Source organism: Nematolebias whitei, chromosome 10 (assembly GCF_014905685.2).
Source record: "Nematolebias whitei isolate Nwh7 chromosome 10, NemWhi1, whole genome shotgun sequence".
Lineage (NCBI taxonomy): Eukaryota > Metazoa > Chordata > Actinopteri > Cyprinodontiformes > Rivulidae > Nematolebias > Nematolebias whitei.
Window position 1 is genome coordinate 19911307 of NC_056507.1, and position 6060 is coordinate 19917366.

Consider the following 6060-nt stretch of genomic DNA (forward strand, 5'->3'; position numbering starts at 1 on the left):
AACAGACACCTGGTTACTGCAATATCATGTTTTTTTATTTTTTATAAATATTACCTCAGTGTTATCCCACAATTTTATGACTAAGCACTTTCAATATAGCTGACAGTTTCCCACTGAGCTACATCTGCAGAAACACCAAACAAAGCTTAAAAATAATCTTAAAGGAATAGTATAGTCATTTTTAAGTCATGTTCCGTTGAAAAGATATTTAATAGTTGGTGCCATACTAGAAATGATATAAGCCATAGAGCACAGATTATGGAGAAAGGGGTTATGTTTTCATCCAGGCTAGGCTAATGTTAGGCTTGATGTTTTATAATTTTTGGGCTTATAACACAACTCTCTCAAAACTGGCATAAATTATTGCTTTATTAGCTTGTATTAAAACATCACTTTTGCATGACCCTTTAGTTTATTGCTGTTATCTCAGGCAAACATTTGTGGTACTGCACAAATGTATGTGCAAGAATAGACGGTGTAGATGACGATGGTTTACTCAACTGGCAGACTGTTTACATGTGCACAATTCTTTGACCGGATTGAAATATTTTTAGATTAAATAATTCAAATGCATCATTTACATGGGCACAATCCGTTCACAACGAGCGTTTGCATGCAGCGGGTTTTTATTCTGAACAGAAGTACTGACGTGCAGAGTGGTAAACTCTCCTTTAAAAAAAAAAAACGGAAGAAGAAGTTCTACTTCTGGGATGAACGTACACAAACCTGAGCGCCCAAAATGGACCCGCGACAGGTTTTAATGATGGTGGAGACGTTACTGCACTCCTTGACTGAGCTACAGGTAATACAGATCATTTTGAGCTCTTTCAAAGTTTCTAGTAGAAATGTGTCGCTCACCGGCCAGTTTTGCTTCCCCGACATGCTAATATTATTAGCATTAGCCAGGCGGAAATGGTGTAGGTCGCACATGCGCAGTCAGGTCAGTTTTTCACAATCGGGGGGAAAAAAAATGGAACAGATTAAGTGTTTACATGCACACCTTTCGGATTATGAATCGGCATAAACCACCCATCTCATTCTGATTACAAATTATTTCGGATCGAGCAGAATAAAAATAATCCGAATGGGGCGTTTACATGCCGCATTTTTATTCCGAATGGTTGTTTACTCCGATTATGTCCATGTAAACATAGCTAAGGATCTGCATGCATACATTAGCCTAGCCTGGATCAAGACTTTTGCTCCTTCCACTGTGCTACATGCTCAATGACTCATGTCACAGCTGATAAGGTGCTAACTATTGTAAACTTGGAACATCAGTTCAAAGTTGACTGAACTGTCCATTTAACACTTGCAAAGCCACAAGTTTTCAAAAATTCTTGGTGATCTCTGTGACGTTGTTGTGTGGGTGGTGAGGGGTGGGGTATTCTGGAAGTGCAAGCGGTGCCACTGTCTGCAAGGCATCTGGCAGGTGGTGTGTGCTGCATGTAAACCACCAGATGTTTCTGAAACGAGCCACTGGAGGAGGAGAAGGAGGCAGGCGGGCTACAACAGCAGGCAGAGTGGGCTGATTACCACTGGGGCTTGGAAGCCATCAGGAGCCCTGGGCACAGACAGCAGATCTGGCACACACCTGGATGCCAAGACTGTCCCTTGGAAAAAATAAAGTGGATCCTATATATGCGTGCTGAGACAAGCTGACAGTGGTGCAGAATGCTCTGACAGGTGCTATTCCCTCAAAGCAAGCTTTTGGATCTAACAATATTACTGGCAGGTGTTGATGCTATCAGATTAGTCACAATTCAGGCTCAGTGCCATGTAACAAGTTTTTTTTATGTTTTTCAGTATGCATATTGAAGGTATACATACACAAACATGTCTACTCCTTAAATTTGTGACTGTTCACTTCTGTCCTATTTGAAGATGCCTGGGGACATCATGTTCTTTCTGTTTGATCTTCCCAGGCTTTACTTGTCATGACTGACTGACTGAGTGACTTGGGGCCGGCAAAGTTATCTTTGTTACTATGGTGACGGCCATTTGCCCACCCTCTAACCCCGCTCTCTCACTCAACTGAGGACAGCTCGAGTGCAGCACACCCATTTACTCTCTTAAATCTCATCATCTCGCTTCAGTTCCTCCCACCCGGGAACAGATTAATTAACACACACACACTGTGTCCTGACCCCGTCTTCTCACACAAACTCATTACCGCCTCAGACTTGCTCCCGGCCCTCCGACGTTTAGGATACATTGGCGAAACGTTGTGGGAGAACCCAGTGATGACTCACATCTGACAAGCAGAATAAAGCCTTAACAAAGGATGCTAATTGAAAGATGGGATTGAAGCCGGTAGCCATTGATAATGCAAATGAAAAAGCCCGAGCAGCCTTATTGAATATCAGTGCTCACAGAGTCCTTGCAGATAGAAAATTATACTTTGGACTTGATCAATTTTTTTCAGCACTCTATGTGTTGATAATGCTTTAGGCTCAGTGATGGACTTGGGGTGAAGATAGTTGGAGGAATTAATGAGATAGTTGACACTTTGGGGGTTAATGAGTGGCTGGAGGGAGAGGGCTAAATGATTGGACTTCTGCTTGAATGAGCATTATAGTGGCTGCTGGAGAGCAATGTAGAAGCTGCAAATCTGCTGTAGCCAGTTATTAAGCTTGAAAAATACAAACCTCCTTTCAATTGTATTTTCCAGTGATAATAAAGAGGATATTAGATCTGTTACCCATTGTTTTTTGTCTCGACTATCCTGGAGGGCTGGATAGTTATAAACGTCGATTCGCCTCAATGCTCCTAAAACAAAGTCGGCAGTGAAAGGGGATGAAAAGAGGCGGACAGGACAGGGATAGGATAGGAGGACAATGAGTCCACACTCCTCCATTCCACACATCTCCCATCAGCTCGTGTCATCCCTCTAATGAATATCAGTTAAATTGCTCTGCGGATCTGAGGAGTTTGGATGTCAATGTGATTTGTGTGACTGTGGCGGATGGAGGGGCCCAGACTAATGAAAGGCGAGCCTAGCCTGACAGAGTGATGAGCATCAAGCCCATCAGACCAATCACAGAGAAGCGGATGACAGCGGCAACAGAAAGACAACTCAGGAGGAAAGACAATCTCTTTAGGAAAACAAAATGGCTGCCAAAATAGTGGGGCATTTCTTTAGAGAACACTGACGTGTATCCTTTCTGTCTTGGTGTGTTTGTGCGAACTGTTGCACACAAAGTTGCTTATCTACAAGTCCCTACAATTTAAATTAGATCAAATTAACAGAAGCCATTTCCTAACTTTACTGTGACGAGATATTTTATTAAACATCAACAGGTTAAGAAAATAAAATAACCTAAAAGCAATTACACAGGAACAATACAGTCAATCTGTACTGAAAGTGCATCTGGTTGGGTTTTGTTCCTCCCTAAATTAATTTCTATCAACAATGAAGACGATATAAAGAAGCTGCCTATTTCATTAGCTTCAAAATGTGTATTTTAAGAAGGCAATGCAGAAGTTGTGGATAAAACCATGGTGGCTTCAGCTTGTACCTCTTATATTAATGACAAAAAAAGTAAAATATATCTACTGCAGCTGTTATAAAAGTAACTGGCCTGTAAAAAAAAAAAAAGTATTGCTTATAATTTCCTAAAACCTATTGAAAAAACACATTTGTGCAAATATAAGTTTTGGTATAACTTTGGAAGTGTAAGAATGCAAAGGCACAAAAGAAAGACAATAAAATTTTAGGTGATCTGATTTCTCTCTGGTGGGTGTATGATTTCATGCTGCTGTGTTGTAGTGCTCCGCCGCTGCCTGAGATAGCTGTCAGAGGTATTTTGGTGTGATATCTGACAGATTTGCTAAAGACACTCGTCTCAGGGCAGTACTCTATATATCGTTAGTTTAATGCACAATGACATGACCAATTATAGCGAGCTCCATGCTCAAATAGCATGTCAAAACCTGTGTATCAATCCATTAGATCCCGTCTCCCATCACATTAAATGGTACCTTTAGCTATCTGTTCGGCACGTAAAGAAAAATGCTGACAGGATGGAAAATGTGCCAGTGCTGTTTACAGAACTGATGTCTTTTGGAAAAGGAGCCCTCCTCTCTCTCTCTCTCTCTCTCTCTCTCTCTCTCTCTCTCTCTCTCTCGTTGCTTCTTTGACTTTCCATCTCTCTTTCACTCACTTGCACAACCAAGCCACGGAGCGCAAAAGAAGCATAAACAATATATCTAGATAATGGGCTGCATTGTTTACTTAGCTCTGAAAATGTATTTGTGCAAAACTCTAAAATGCATTTAGGAGGAATCATTCACTCTGTGTAAAGCCTTGTTGACACCGGGGTGCTTTCAAAAGCAGGAGAAGTGTCATAACAACATCATACATCATTGCATCAATTGGAATAAGAGGATGTGTATTACTTGTAACAAACCAGTGGATTCCTCCAGTTGTTGCTGTGCATCCGCCAGTGTTTCTGCATCAACCTGCTTTGTCGGCCAGTGCAGTAGGTGGGAGGAGGTATGTGATTTAGTGCAGTTGGTCCTAATGACCTCTCCGTCCTTGTGACAGGGACACACAGCCTCAGGGCTCTGGCACAGAGGATGAGCCTTGGACCACCTGGCACCTCGCCTGGCACCACGCGTGGCAACACGTCCACAGTCTGCCACCCTTCTGATAGATTGGCCTGTCTCTGGTGCCACCTTCATAAAATCACTTTTTGATTTGTTGTCATCCCACACACACACACATTTTTTTTTTCTCGACTTGGGTTTTTCACGGGTAAGAATACCCTCTGGTCAGGTATTACAAGAGTGATTAAATTAACCTTCAATAAATCAGCATGATAGAGCATTACCTGCAAGTGTGTGTGCGTGCCTGCTTGCCTGATGATATGAACGTGTGTGATTAGGAGGTCAACATCAAACGTCTATCTGCAACTTTGGTACGAAGCGCAGTCGCCCCGTGGCTGAAACTGCTCTTTCCAACGTGCCATTTCTCAGGAAACACATCAATAAGGCACGATTACAGGGCTGACAACATGAATCTCGTCTGTCGTTTCGCAGAGTTCGGATTTGAGAGTGCTCTGATCACGTTCAATTAGTGGGAAGCTGCTGGATGATTTCACGTTGAAACAAATTTCATTTGACTTCTCTCTTGTTTGGCAAAAGTTAAATTTTGTTACCAAAGGCCAATTATTTTTAGAAGTACAGACACCAATAATAATAATAATACATTTTATTTGTATAGCGCTTTTCTAAATACGCAAAGGCACTTAAATGCCAACAGTATAAACTGAATGTTATCCTCATTTGGTGAGACTTTTAAAGCAACTTTTGAACAAAACATCAGTATATGATTAAAAACAGGAATATCCATCCATTCATCTACGTTTACAGGTCGTGGGGAAAGCTGGTACCCATATCCAGCCATCACTGTGCGAGAGGCGGGGGACACCCTGGACAGGTCACCAGTCCATCGCAGGGACACATGGAGACAAAAGGGACAAACAACCATTCACTCTCTCACTCACATTGGGACAATTTAGAGTTACCAATCAGCCTTAATAAAATGGGTTTGGAAATTCAAATATGTTGTGAATTCTCCATGACTTATTTCTCTGCATCTCAAAGTTGAAAAAGAAACAGCTCAAGCTGCACTCCGGGGCCATTTAATTTTTTTTCTGTTGCAGCACAATAGAAAAGCAAAGACATTTCTAAAACATTCAAAACACATGTTAACAGCTGGACAGAAACTGAGAATAGGATAAAGACATTTCAATATTTGCAGTTCCTTGTATAAGGGCACAGATCAGTTTTCTCCTATTGTCTGCAGCTGGTGCAAACGCTGCGGTTTGTCTTTTAACACCAGCAAGAAAGTGCAAACATTTAACACCGCTGCTGGCTTGTCTCCACTGGCTTCCTGTCCGTTACAGCACTGATTTTAAGATTTAGTTTGTTTTTAGGGATGATTTGACCCCATCCTACTGTATGTTTAAGGTGTTTTACTAGATAATAAATTCATCCAAACACTGAGGTGAAAAAAAAAAACTTAGACATATCAAAGATCCAAACACAAGAGGAGAG